Genomic DNA, 14121 nt, shown 5'->3' on the forward strand with positions numbered 1-14121 from the left:
GCTTCCCAAAGGCAAGTGCGGGTCAAGTATTGTGTGTGCTGGGCAGTGAGCTGCTTAGGGAAATAATCATAATGAGGAATCATAAGGAATAATCGTAATGAGTTGTGGGGGTGAGAAGACATTTCCATGAATCAGAAATATGCAATTTCGTGCACCTCCAAAACCAGTCATAAGACGTGCTATGTAGGCACACACAAAATAGAGGTTGAGTGCATACCTGAATGAGGTAAAAGTTAGGAAAGTTTAAGAAAGGCTTCAAAATATGGAAATTGAAAGGAGGAATGTGAATAGGGCACCAGCATAGCCATTCACAGGGGTTACTGTGGAGAAGCGCAGGCGACCCATTTTAACAGGGACGTGCAGTGTGCATGCGCAGGGATGTCGAGTGCGTGGTTGGGAGCCTCGTGATGGCCTGACAAGTCTTCTAGAGGAGCCGTGTGCCCTGGTGTGGACGCCGTGCTCATCTGAAGGAAGGGGCGTCTTTCTTCTTGCAAAGGCAGTCATGTCCCCTGCCTACACTTGTACCTTCAGGCTTTTATCTTCCCAGAGGTGGTATCTTTTTCTAATTTTCCTGAGTGTGTCCTACAGGCTAGGATGGTTTTATGTAAGAAGATAGTGTGGGATTGGTCTGGAAAGAGAAGTTAGGGCCGTGGATCCTGAATGTTTCTAGAAAGGATGTTCTTAACTCAGGAGGCAGACTGCAACTAATCAAAAGTGTTTTTCAGCAGAGATGGGGCCATGTTTGGAGCTTTAAATCAGACCTTAGAGTGAGTAGGATGGGAAAAGATGGGAGTGGTAAGACCAGTTAGAGGACTAGATTACAGAGCTTTACTTAATATAAGAAGACAATGTATTTCATGAATTAGACAACAGAGATTTTGGTAAGTATGTGACGCATGAAAGTGAAAGTTGCTCCATCATGTCCAACTCTTTGCAACCCAGGGACTATACAGTCCATGTAATTCTCCAGGCCAGAATACTGGAGTGGGTAGCCTTTCCCTTCTCCAGGGGATCTTTCCCACCCAGGGATCAACCGGGGGTCTCCTGCATTGCAGGTGGGTCCTTTACCAGCTGAGCTATTGGGGAAGCCAGTGTGATGTATGAGTTTGGTGAAATAAGAAAATACATCTGCATTAGTAAACAGGAAATCAATGTCTATGACTAATAAAAAAATCAATACACTAATATATATATTCTCTTCATGTTTTTGGAGTCTAATTTTTTTTAAGTTAAATGTTTCCATATTGATGGCAAGACAAGAGTGTCTTTTATCATACTCAGTTCCTGATTTTCACTGTTATTTTACTCTTTTCAGTTTTACATGAGAAAATCAACTCCATCAAAATTGTATGAGGGGAATTCTCATAAGACTTAGATCTAAATAAATAGACATTAACCTTTAGATCTTATGTATAAACATTAGAAAAATTTGTGAATATGTTGCTCCTGATTCATAGACTGGAGGCCTTTAGTCTTTAGCCTACCACATTGTCAATGGAAGCATACAATTAAAGGAGACATGCATTGAGACATGTAAGTCTCTATGTGTTATGTGGTTAGTCCAGGTGAGGGGGGGTATTGTTAGATGGTTTCTGTTTGTCCCTCCCAGTTTGCTGTCCATGCCTTCTCATTCTGCTCTCAAAGCCAGTGTCCCATCCAAGTGGACCACAATGGTAGGCCTTCTGTATTCCAGTAGGGTGCAGACTATGGGAAGGCTGTATCTTCTCCTGACTTCCTCGTTGCAGGCTTACCTGGGGTTTTCTACATCCCTCACAAGTTCTCTGTTCTTCCAATAGCAACCTTCTCTGCTGACCTTCATCTTATGGACTCTGGTAACCATTTCCCTCACTTGTTCCTTTGGGCTTTCTAGGACTTATAACAACCTGCTTTTACTAGCCTCTCTTTATCTCACTGTTACTTGTGATGTTCTGAAATTGTGTAAATAATCTCTGTATTAAACTCTCTTCAAAGTATCCTCATGTGAAAATGACATCTGTTTCCTTTTGGGGACACTAACTTAGGGGATAAGTATAAAGCTGGAGGTTGTAATAGTGTGTGCCGTATGGAGTGGAGGGCACACCCAGATATTGCCTGGAGGACAATATTCAAATATTAATGTTGGGAGCACAAAGTTAGGCGAAGGAATGGTTCCTTGGAGAACACAGTTTGGAGATTAGAGAAAATAAGCTGATCTAAAGTTCTAGGAAGCTATCAGAAAATAAAAATTTAAATATCAGGGCAAAACATAAAGTAAGAGACATGGCATCAAAAAACAGGATAGTATGGCTATTACTTTATTCCCCATTTACCCAAATAACTGCAGGAACGGGAACAGCATTATGTATTCATACACAATTGAACTGCTGATTGGAAACACATAGCTAAACTAAGACAGTGGAGGTTTTGAAGATACAAAAACAATTTTATATTGGCAGATGAAAACAATGATTTTCTCTGTCCTTTAAATTTAATGAGTTTTAGAGGAAAGATTAAAGGCGGGAGGAGAAGGGGACCACAGAGGATGAGATGGTTAGATGGCATCACTGACTCAATAGACATGAGTTTAAGTAAGCTCTGGTAGTTGGTGACGGACAGGGAGGCCTGGTGTGCTGTGGTCCATGGGGTCACAAAGAGTTGGACACGACTGAGATGTATATATGCTGAAAGTGAAGTGAAAGTGTTAGTCACTCAGTTGTGTCCGACTCTTTGCAACCCCATGGACTGTAGCCCTCTAGGCACCTCTGTTCATGGAATTCTCTAGGCAAGAATACTGAAGTGGGTTGCCGTTCCCTTCTCCAGGGGATCTTCCTAACCCAGGGATTGAACCCAGGTCTCCTGCATTGGAGGTGGAATTTTTTATCACCTGAGCCTCCAGGGAAGTGCCCATATATATATGCTGAATCCCCCAAATATCTTCCAGTTCTTATATCAAATCTGAATCTTCACTTTTTGTAATGATCTGAAGACAAGATATGTTGTAGTTCAGTTGCTAAGTCATGTCGGACTCTGCATCCCATAGACTGCAGCAATCTAGGCTTCCCTGTCTTTCACCATCTCCTGGAGTTTGCTCAAACACATGTCCACTGAGTCGTTGATTCCATCCAACCATCTCATCCTCGGTCACCCCCTTCTCCTCCTGCCCTCTGTCTTTCCCAGTGTCAGATGCTGAATCTTTCCCAGCATCCAGTGAGTTGGCTCTTTCCATCAAGCTACTAAAGTATTGGAGCTTCCGCTTTCACATCAGTGCTTCCAATGAATACCCAGGACTGATCTCCTTCAGGATGGACTGGTTGGATCTCTTTGCAGTCCAAGGGACTCTCAAGAGTCTTCTCCAACACCACAGTTCAAAGACATCAATTCTTTGGCACTCAGCTTTCTTTATAGTCCAACTCTCACATCCATGCATGACTACTGGAAAAAACCATAGCCTTGACTAGATGGACCTTTGTCGGCAAAGCAATGTCTCTGCTCTTTAATATGCTGTCTTTGTTTGTCATAGCTTTACTTCCAAGGAGCAAGTGTCTTAATTTCATGGCTACAGTCCACATCCACAGTGGTTTTGGAGCCCAAGAAAATAAATTTTGCCACTGTTTCCATTTTTTCAGCATCTCATTGCCATGAAGTGATGAAAATGCATGCCATGATCTTCATTTTATAAATGTTGAGTTTTAAGCCATGAGTTTTAAGCTTTTTCACTATCTACTTTCACCTTCATCAAGAGACTCTTTCATTCCTCTTTGCTCTCTGTCATTAGGGTGGTATCATTGGCATGTATGAGGTTGTTGATATTTCTCCTGGCAATCTTGATTTCAGCTTGTGATTCATCAAGTCTTTATTTTGCATGATATGCTCTGCATATAAGGTAATTAAGCAGGATGACAATATACAGCCTAGACGTACTCCTTTCCCAGTTTGGGACCAGTCTGTTTTTCCATGTCCAGCTTGAATTGTTGCTTCTTGACCAGCATATCAGAAGACAGGCAAGATGGTCTGGTATTCCCTTTTCTTTAAGAATTTTCCACAGTTTGTTGTGATTCATACAGTCAAAGGCTTTAGCATAGTCAATGAAACAGAAGTAGATGTTTTTCTGAAATTCCCTTTGTTTTTCTATGATCCAACAGATGTTGGCAATTTGAGCTCTGGTTCCTCTGCCTTTCCTAAATCCAGCTTCTATCCTGGAAATTCTCGATTCATATACTATTGAAGCCTAGCTTGAAGGATTTTGAGTGTTATCTTGCTAGCATGTGAAGTGAGTACAGTAGTTTGAACATTATTTGGCATTGCCCTTTGGGTTTGGAATAAAAACAGACCTTTTCCCATTCTGTGGCCACTGCTGCATTTTTCAAATTTACTGCCATATTGAGTGCAGCACTTTAACAGTATCATCTTTTAGGATTTAAAGTAGTTTTGCTGGTATTCCATCACATCCACTAGCTTTGTTTGTAGTATTGCTTCCTAAGGCTCACTTAACTCCACACTCCAGGATATCTGGCTCGAGGTGAGTGACCACAACATTGTGGTTATGTGGATCATTAAGACCATTTTTGTACAGTTCTTCTTTGTATTCTTGCCACCTCTTCTTAATCTCTTTTACTTCTCTTAGGTCTTTGTCGTGTCTGTCCTTTGTTGGTAAATTATAGCAAATGAGATTCAGGGGAATTATTCAGATGATATGGTATGAAGAATGATAACCTCCCAAGATGTCTACAGAATAATCCACAGAGTCTGTGAATATGCTCCTTTACTTGACAGAGGAACTTCTTAGCTGTGATGTACGCTTAGAATTAGGAGATTACCTTGATTATCTGTTGGGCTCAGTATATTCACCAGACTTTCTGAGAGTAGAGAATTTTTCCTGGCTATGGTCAGTAGAAGGGATGAGAAAAAAAAAAAGAGGGAGAAAGAGACATGAGGTTTTTGGCTTTGATGATGGAGAAGGAAGACCATCAGCCAAAGAATGTAGGTTGCAGACAAGGAAACAGATTCTTCCCTAGAGTCAATGGAAGAAAATACAGTCCCACTAAAAACTCAAGGATAAGACCCATGCTTGATTTATGGAGTCATAGATAACAAATGTGTGTTAAGTTTAAAAGTTTATGAGAATTTGTCAAAATAGCAATAGAAAACTTTTACCATGATGGATTTACAGGTCATAAAACTTGAAAATTTTGGATAAAGAAATAAAATACAATAGCTAATCCCAGTCGTCTTGGAACTAAGTTGATAAGGGTAAATGCCTGTGGAAGAAAGACCCTACACAGATGTGTCTGTGTTGGGGGTGGGGCAACTTAAAAAAGAATAAGAAGTCAGTAGGTTAATGGTCAGTTCTGCCAATTAGCTAACTACATGAAAAGTCAACAATTTATGCATAGAAAGCTTGGTATTATTCCAAAACTCAAAAATATCTACTCTTTTCACTTCTGTAGATTATGGCAGTGACGGAGATAGAGAGAGATCCCTTGGAGGAGGGCATGGCAACCCACTCCAGTGTTTTTGCCTGGAGAATCCCATGGACAGAGGAGCCTGGTGGGCTATAGTGCGTAGGGTTGTACAGAGTGGAACACTACTGAAGCGCCTTAGCATGCAGGCACACGCGGAGACAGAAAGACCAAGGAACTTAGAGTTTACAGCTGAGCGAAAGCCCGTTTCTGCCGCCTGAAGTCGCCTCAAACATCCATGCTCCTGCTCACTTCTATGTGCTCTTCTGTTGAATAGCATACCTGTTTACCTTTCTTAACTGCCGTCTCTAGGGGCGAACATGCACATTTGATATACGATTCCCAGGAATGAAACTAGGCTTGCACTGGGAATGATTATGGAGATTTTGATCACACTCTCAATATTTACTTTGGTTTTGATCCTATCATTTTAATACTGATTTCTCAAAAATTATGAATTTACTTCTGCATTTAAGAAGAAATAAAACGTTCTGACACCTTGTTTTGCCCGTTTCAGAAGGAATGACTACAAGAATCTTGATATGCTGTAGGGAATGATTTTCAGAAAGTGACCCATAGGTTCTTTATAGCCAACAATTACGGGAGAGACTAGAGAGTTAGAAATGGGATTCCTCCCTCATTTAGAGAGAGAAACCAAGCAGGTTTCCAACACTTAAAGGAAAGAAAGGATCCTGCTGCTGCTGCTAAATTGCTTCAGTCATGTCTGACTCTGTGCGACCCCACAGATGACAGCCCACCAGTCTCCTCCGTCCCTGGGATTCTCCAGGCAAGAACACTGGAGTGGGTTGCCATTTCCTTCTCCAATGCATGTATGCATGCTAAGCATCTCAGCCGTGTCTGACTCTGTGTGACCCCATGGACAGCAGCCCACCAGGCTCCTCTGTCCATGTGACTCTAGGCAAGAATACTGGAGTGGGTTGCCTTTTCTTTCTCCGGAAAGAAAGGATGAGATATGTTAATAAAATAAATCCATGCATGCACGTCATTTCAACAGGTCATAACTCAGTTTGAAAAGAAGTTATACCAGGAGAGAAAGAATTTTAAAATGTCTTTTAAAGGCATTCAGTATTTTTAAAAAAATTGATCCTTTAGATTTTATGATGAGGATGCATTAAAGAAACTGAAGTCAGCTGGATAATTCAATGCCTGGAGATTTTTTCCCCCACATTGTCATGTTTCAATACAGTTCACAGCTGTATAAATAATGCCATTCATAAACAGAACTTGGGCAAATTCAATTCTATTTCTATTAATGTGGAATGTGCTAAAATTTTCCATTTTTGTTTGCTTAAAGGGCATGTAAGTCTTGGCACACAAAAGCTCTCTTGTGTTCACATAATTGTTTAAAAAAATGTTAAAAAGCCACCTCAAAATCCTAAGGGCACCAAGCAGTCATCCTTCCAAAGAGGTCTATATTTTCAGACATTACGTGTATTACTGATTGTGGAACAAAATCCACTGCATAATTTCTGTGGGTGTCTAAAACTGACAAAACAGCTGGGAGATAAAAACTTACTGGTTGTTCTTTCCCCAGATTTTCTTTCATCTCCCTCTGAAGAATTTGTTTTCAGAGCATACACAACACCATCCGAAAAGGGAAGCTTTTTTTCTGAATGAAACATTTTCTGTCTTAAGCAAGTCCTAAAGTGGTCTAAATGAGCAGCTTTAGAATCTGATGATACCTGCTCCGCGGAGGCCTGACGGTAAGTCATGTAATACATCGATGAGTTTATGGGTTTCTCGGTTAGTAATTCCAGATGGCGTGTCTGTGCTTCAGCTGTGCACTCCATGTAAATCATCTCACTCACAATCAACAGATATCCAGAAGCACTTTAAATGGAAACATTTATTTTTACCAGTTATTTATAACTTTCAATAGCATCTCCTTCAAGAACATGGAGCCCCTTGTTTTTCATAAAATTGAGCTCTTGCTCTGGACAGCAGGTTTTGGCCGGATATGTGCTGCCTGAAACAAAGTTTTTCCTGAGGTTTTTGTGCGCTCAATATATTTGTGGCTTAATCTGAAGAAATATGGCTTATTGAATCTTCTGCTTCCCTCAACACTACCTTCTTGCCAACTCTTATTTCGGACTGGAATGTACTTCAAAAGGAAAGCGTGTTTTGCCACAGTTGAAAAATGATCGCTGTTAATGCCAGGGTCTTGGTATCAGCTCTTCAAACCACTCTCATTAATCTTAATTAGAAAACTAAAGCAAAGATTTTTACCATTTGCAATTAATATGGGACCTAATTTGGATTCAGATTCCACACTGAACTCACTTGTCTGCCTGTGTTGGAGAGCGTGTTTTATACCTGCCAGTACCAATATTGTTTTAGCGACCTAGGAGAGAGCAGTGCCTTGACTGACATCAGAATAATCTGTGTCGACTGTAAGCATTAATCTTATTTAGAAAGTCAAGCTAAACTTTGTCAAAGAAGCAAGATCTAGGGGTGGAAAAAAAGAGAGAGGAAAGAAATTGACTTCAAGGCTCCACATAGTATCAGGGCACCAAGGTTTCATCTTTGACGTTTTTCCAGGGGAGAGCTGGTGGATTTGGCCGTCTCCAATGAAGGTTTTGTCCTACACTCTTCCTTGTGTTATTCCTCCCTCTTCAGAGAAAACATGTGACACCTGAGCTCTTCATGGGAAAACTGTTCTTATTAGATAGTATTTTAGATAAAATATCTCTAAATTCTTAGAGACATCACCTCCAACTTGGTACATGTTTCAAGTCACTTTTAATTGAATTTATCTTAATTTACTAAACACAGAAATATCTGTAAGACGCTATTAGCCTAGACTATTTATTATATATTTATTATATTCAAATCACCATTGAGCTCACCTTCAATGTGAACCTCTAAACATGGATGGGCTATTCTTTTCTAAAGGTCTGTGAGTGAGGCTGTGAGTTTCATATCTTCTCAGTAGCTCAGTGGCTGGTTGGAAACAACTGTGGCGCTTTTAAAATTTAAGTGAAAATTATCTGATATTCAGAATATTTTATTTTCAAAAATTTTACCAACTGCTGTAGTAAACTGATACTTGTATCCATGTACATAAGCATACATATGTATGTATATACACACACACACATATATATAGATAGATGCTTATATGTGTATAAATTCAGTTTATCAAAGCCTGTGTGAATATACATATCACATGGTTTACACATTTTTTGAATATGAAAAAAAGAAGATTAAGACAGGATATATAGTAGTAGTCAAATCAGGATGATATTCCTAGTGTCTAATTTTTAGTAAATTGATTATTAACTTGCTTTTCAGTTTTAAAACACACAGACAAAGCTAAGGATCAGTATTTAAATGTTTTATCTAAGTTTTATTTGACTGGAAATATGGAGTCTGACTGCTAAACATTTTCCTAAAAAGGCTTTAAATTAGTTCTCATATTGTCTCTATTTAATTAAACTTTTTATGCCTTGATCATAGTGAATAAAGAATGCAAAGCATTAACATGACTGAAACTGGGTGTGCATATATGGGTATTTATCATATGAATTTATGCATATTTTACCCATATCTGAATATAAAACATTAATGTGGTCAATAAATATTGATTGACAGAAGAATAAAATCAAATAAAGCTTGCCCTTTGACTCTACTGACTTCAAAATATATCTCAAATGCATACTCTAACATAAACCTTTCCTCAAAATTCATCCTTCTTACTACTTGTTTGGACCCAGAAGCTTACTCTAACCAAACAGCTGAATTTCAGCCACCATGAAACACCCTGGAAGTAGCATTAAGGGAGATTGGCGACTATCAAGAATTTTTACGCTTTCAAAGTGTATTCACTTTTGCCTGGTCAGTTTCATCATGGGAACGTTGTTTCTGTTTTATATAATCTGGTTTTCTGTGTGTATACAAGTGACTTTTCAATGTTAGAAATTCCCCATCAGAATGCTCTTAAATAGTGCTATTCTGGCTCTGAAAGATGGTGGATGAATTAACATGGGAATCTTTGTGTAGACAATATTCATTATTCTTAGTTAGAAAGTCATATTTTCTGATGGCCATGAAAGGGTTTTATTTTGTTTCTGAATTCTCAGTTGGCAACTAAATCAAAAACCCATTACCAATAACTGCCAGTACATAGCTCACATATTCGTATGCTTCATTTTCTTCAGCTATCCTATAAAGTGTAAGTGTGATAAAGCTGCTGAATAATCTTCTCTTGCAAAGGGCATTAGTAGACACCTGGTTTGTATTTTCTTATCACTATTTCTCACTAAATACAGCTTTGTCTTTATCTTCCAACCTCTAGTTATAACCTCCTTCGTTATAATCTGGGGGAAACTGTGCTAGTAAACATGGTGATTTGGGAAATGTCTTTAAAATCTGTAGTCTGGTAAAGAATTCCAGTAACAAGGAAATGCTTTGTAATAAATTTGAAAATACTTTAACCGTGGAATATATTACCTTCTTCTTTCAGAGTTTTTTAAAACTTATTATTTGTAAGGTTTTAAAATAGTGAAAGGACCATATCAGAGGTAATTTTGACAACCCCAGAGGTGGTCCCTATTCTGCATATAGTACCTTTTGCAGAAAGATACCAATGGCAAATTGCCTGTTAGGGTAAGTTATACATTTTTGTTATTTCTTGGGGCCCCTTTCTAATCAATACTATCTTTTCTTTAATCATAATAGGGAAGAGATACAATGGATTAAAATATCAATAAAGTTGAAATAGTATTACATTTTGAAAATGTGAACTAACTAATCCAGTATTTCTTGAAGGACACATTACTAAATTGGTTCATCATCTTAATTGCTTTTTAAATTTAAGGTCTTTAAATATATAGTGACTCTGGACCAAGATGTAAATGGCAGGGTTTCATATTGAACTAAGAATAGTGACATTCATTTTGACGTCTGTCCATCAGCTTATTTATTCTGCCTGATGTAGTATTAAGATATGTGTGTTTCAGAATTTTAGGTAAGAAACCCAGGTATTCTAGAAAAACATACATTTTAAATTAAATTAATTAAATTTATTGTTGAGTTAAAGGTAAAAAGCTTATAACACTCATAAACAAACATTTTTATACTTTATTATGTCCTTTTGAAAAATATATCATTAATTTAGGGAAATACTTTCTCATAAAGTCTAAATATTGATACTGAACTCTGGAAAAAATAAAAAACAGCAACATGAAGAATAGAATAAATATTTCCTTATTATTTTCCTATAAATTTATGTTTAGAAATAGTAACTTTGAAACAAGTCGGGCCAAAATCTAAAACTGTCAAATAAAAGCATTATATTAACTCAAAGGGCTTCCCTTGTGGCTCAGCTGATAAAGAATCTGCCTGCAATGTGGGAGACCTGGGTTTGATCCCTGGGTTGGGAAGATCCCCTGGAGAAGGGAAAGGCTACCCACTCCAATATTCTGGCCTGGAATATTCCAAACTGTTTAAGTTAGAATAATACTCAGCATTTTGGAGTTTTCAATCTCAGGAGATAGATGTGTTCAGTCTGGCAATATTTTCATTGTATGCTTTTTCCAGACACCACTAGAGGCCACACAACTCCAAAAATAAATGAGTGATAACATGGATTGCTAATGAAAGCATAAAGGAAAATAGAAAGTTAAGTGGAAGGATTACCACTGTCTGCATAGTAAGATTTTAAATTCAGATTTTCCCTGGAAGACTTTAGATGGCCCTTGTGAAGTCATTAACACTTCTGCACCTTTTATTTCCTTCTCTATTGCAACATATTCTAACGTTGCACATCTCTTACACACATTCACTTACACAGAACGTGTGTGTGTGTGTGTGTGTGTGTGTGTGTTAGTCATTCAGTCATGTCCAACCCTTTGGCAACTCCATGGACTGTAGTCCGCCAGGCTCCTCTGTCCATGGGATTTCCCAGGCAAGAGTACTGGAGTGGGTTGCTATTTCCTTCTCTAGGGAATCTTCTTGACTGAGGGATCAAACTGAGGTCTCCTCCATTGCAGGCAGATTCTTTACCATCTGAACCACCAAGGAAGCCTATAAATATATATATATGTAACTGCCCACAGCAAACAGAGTCGTGAATTAAATATACTTCTGAATCTTCTGAACCATCCATTAGATAACTGAATTTTAAAATGTGCTGTATTATAGATTGCTAAAAAGTTGCTTGCTTTCTTTTTATGTTTATTTTTATATTAGGAAAAAAAAAGACTTTAAATAGCAGTCTATATTTGTAACAAAAATATGGCCATTCTCGGTGTCAAACTTTACATTATGCCACAGACATATTTTTATAATAATTATGTGAAGACCTGTGGAGACAAGCTGCCTTCTTTCTCCCAGAGCACACCTCCTGCCACATGGTCTGAGAATAGTGTGGGGATAATGTTTCACTGCCAGTAAACAGACCTGTCTTCTGGATCTTTTCTTACATCCTAAGTAAAATTGAATGTAGCATTTTCAGCCTGGTTTCTAAATGTTGTGTCTGCCAGTCGGCAGCTTGTCACCTTGAGCAGACTTAACCAATTAGTTCAGTTCTCTGGTTCCTGGCTAGACTTGAACCGTAGGAAGCTTTCACGGCATCTCCACGGAAGTTTAAAAAGTGGACTTTATGGTGAAGAAGTAGCGTCTAGGCTCTGGGAATTAGTTCTGTGGAAAACCAGTAGCACCTGGGCTGATTTTTATAGAAGGCGTAATAATATTTCCAGACTTTTCCCTGAGCACCTTTCATTGTGGTCACCTCTGTTTTCCTGATGAGTAAACATAGTTTTCCCCTTCTTTTTCAGCTAGAGAAAGAGCATAAATGACATCATGATGGGAAAGTAATATCTAAGGCTGAGTTCCCCAGATTTTTAAACTGCAACTGCTCACATTGACAATTTCTAAGCGATGCTATTTCAAAATTAGCAGATCTGAATCCTACAGGACTTTTCTTCTGTCCAGAAGGATGTAAAGACCCTTCGGGGGATATAGAGGCACATGAAGCACAGTGTTTCCTCCCAGGAAAATGGCAATATAGATATAAACTTTAGAGTTTATCTTTAATAACAGTCTAACTGCATGCTATTTTCTGAGATACATCTGAAGTAGTTAGAATAAAAAACTAGGAAGAGATAGAGAATTATCACAAGCAAGATAGGAAAGCAGAATGGCAATACTATTCTTGAAGAATTCAAAGCAGAAAGTGTTAAACAAAAAAAATGTGTGTCTACTTTATATCATTAAAAATGACTACAGCATTTGGCAAAGCTCAAAAAATTAATATTTGCCCTCTAAACAAGATAGCTTTGTGACACAAAAATATGTTATAAACACAATGAAATATAGACAAAGACTACTGATAAGATTCTTTGAAACAACTTTATCAATGTTTGAAAATTAAATAAGCTAAAATTGAAGAGGTGTAATGACTTGAGTAATATAAGTAATTTTGAGATATGTAAATATCCTTGAGATATATATATATATATGTTATATATAATTTGTCTTTGGATATGTGGCTGCTTCTCATACATAATATATTTAAGTATATTTTGTGTTATATTTATACATCATATAAAATTATATATTACAGGATCTACATAGATATGCTGTTTAAAGAAAAAAGGCTACATGAGATAAAAGGTCAGTCAATTCCAAAATTCAGATTATATGTTTTTGCTTTAAACACCTTAAAAATGACTGTAAACTATTAAAAACTTTAAATATTGATAGCTTTTGGCACTCATAAAAATTATCATGTCAAGTAACTCTTACATGATGGAGAAAGAAATGGCCACCCACTCCAGTATTCTTGCCTAGAAAATTCCACGAACAGAGGAGTCTGGCGAACTACAGTCCGTGGGGTCACAGAGAGTCAGACATGATTGAGTGAGAGCCCAACTCTAACATGAAGATGTAATTGAAGAGATATTTAGTGTTCATGCTCAGGAGTGCAGGGGCATTTTATGTTTTAAATGTGTCAATACTACCGAAATCAAGACTTAGTGTTGCTCAGACAAGCTTCTTCTTAAATGAATATAAACTGTTTCTAAAATCTGTATGGAAGTAAAAGGGCCAAGAATAGTCAAACCTTACCAGTAAAAGAAAATAAAATAGGGAAGCAGATTGACAAGCTTAGTATCAAATGAAAATATTACTGTGTGGGGGTCATTCTGGGATAAGTAATTGCCAGTAGAAGAGAGTGGAGGATTATTAAAAAAGGCCCCTTCTTCTGAGAAATTTGCTCTATGACATGTGTGAGATGGCAGAATTTTGGGCAAAGGAATGACTATTATGTGAGTGGACTTGGAAAATGCAGGTTTCCTGAGCAAACAGCAATAAAACAATGGTATGTCAAAGACTGTCAGATTTTATTGTATACAAATTAAGAACTTTAGCTTGTGAAAATATGTTCAGGGAAAAGACAGAACACAAACTGGCATTAGATATTTGCAATATATGTAAACAACAAAATATTAATTTTCAAATATATAACTCTTACAGGACAATCAATAGACAAGTGAACAAAATTGAAAAAGTATTTGGGCATGAACAGTTATTTTGCAGGAAAAGTAATACAAATGACTAAAAGAGGTGTGAAGATGTGTAATAATCACAAAATTACAAATCAAGATAGCTATATGATGCTATTTTAGACTCATTCATTAGGTAGAAGTTAAGTCTGACTCTA

General features: G+C 37.6%; 1 long non-coding RNA gene across 2 annotated transcripts in view; it reads left to right on the forward strand.

Annotated features, from left to right (window-relative positions):
• The window catches only part of LOC139034478 (uncharacterized), a 443467-nt gene that overhangs the window by 388727 nt on the left and 40619 nt on the right, over positions 1-14121 (forward strand). For both annotated transcript variants that reach the window (XR_011487025.1, XR_011487026.1), the window contains exons 3-4: positions 6994-7162; positions 13024-13073. This is a non-coding gene — a long non-coding RNA (uncharacterized lncRNA). The remainder of the gene's footprint in view (positions 1-6993; positions 7163-13023; positions 13074-14121) is intronic.

This window comes from Odocoileus virginianus, chromosome 3 (genome assembly GCF_023699985.2).
Source record: "Odocoileus virginianus isolate 20LAN1187 ecotype Illinois chromosome 3, Ovbor_1.2, whole genome shotgun sequence".
NCBI lineage: Eukaryota > Metazoa > Chordata > Mammalia > Artiodactyla > Cervidae > Odocoileus > Odocoileus virginianus.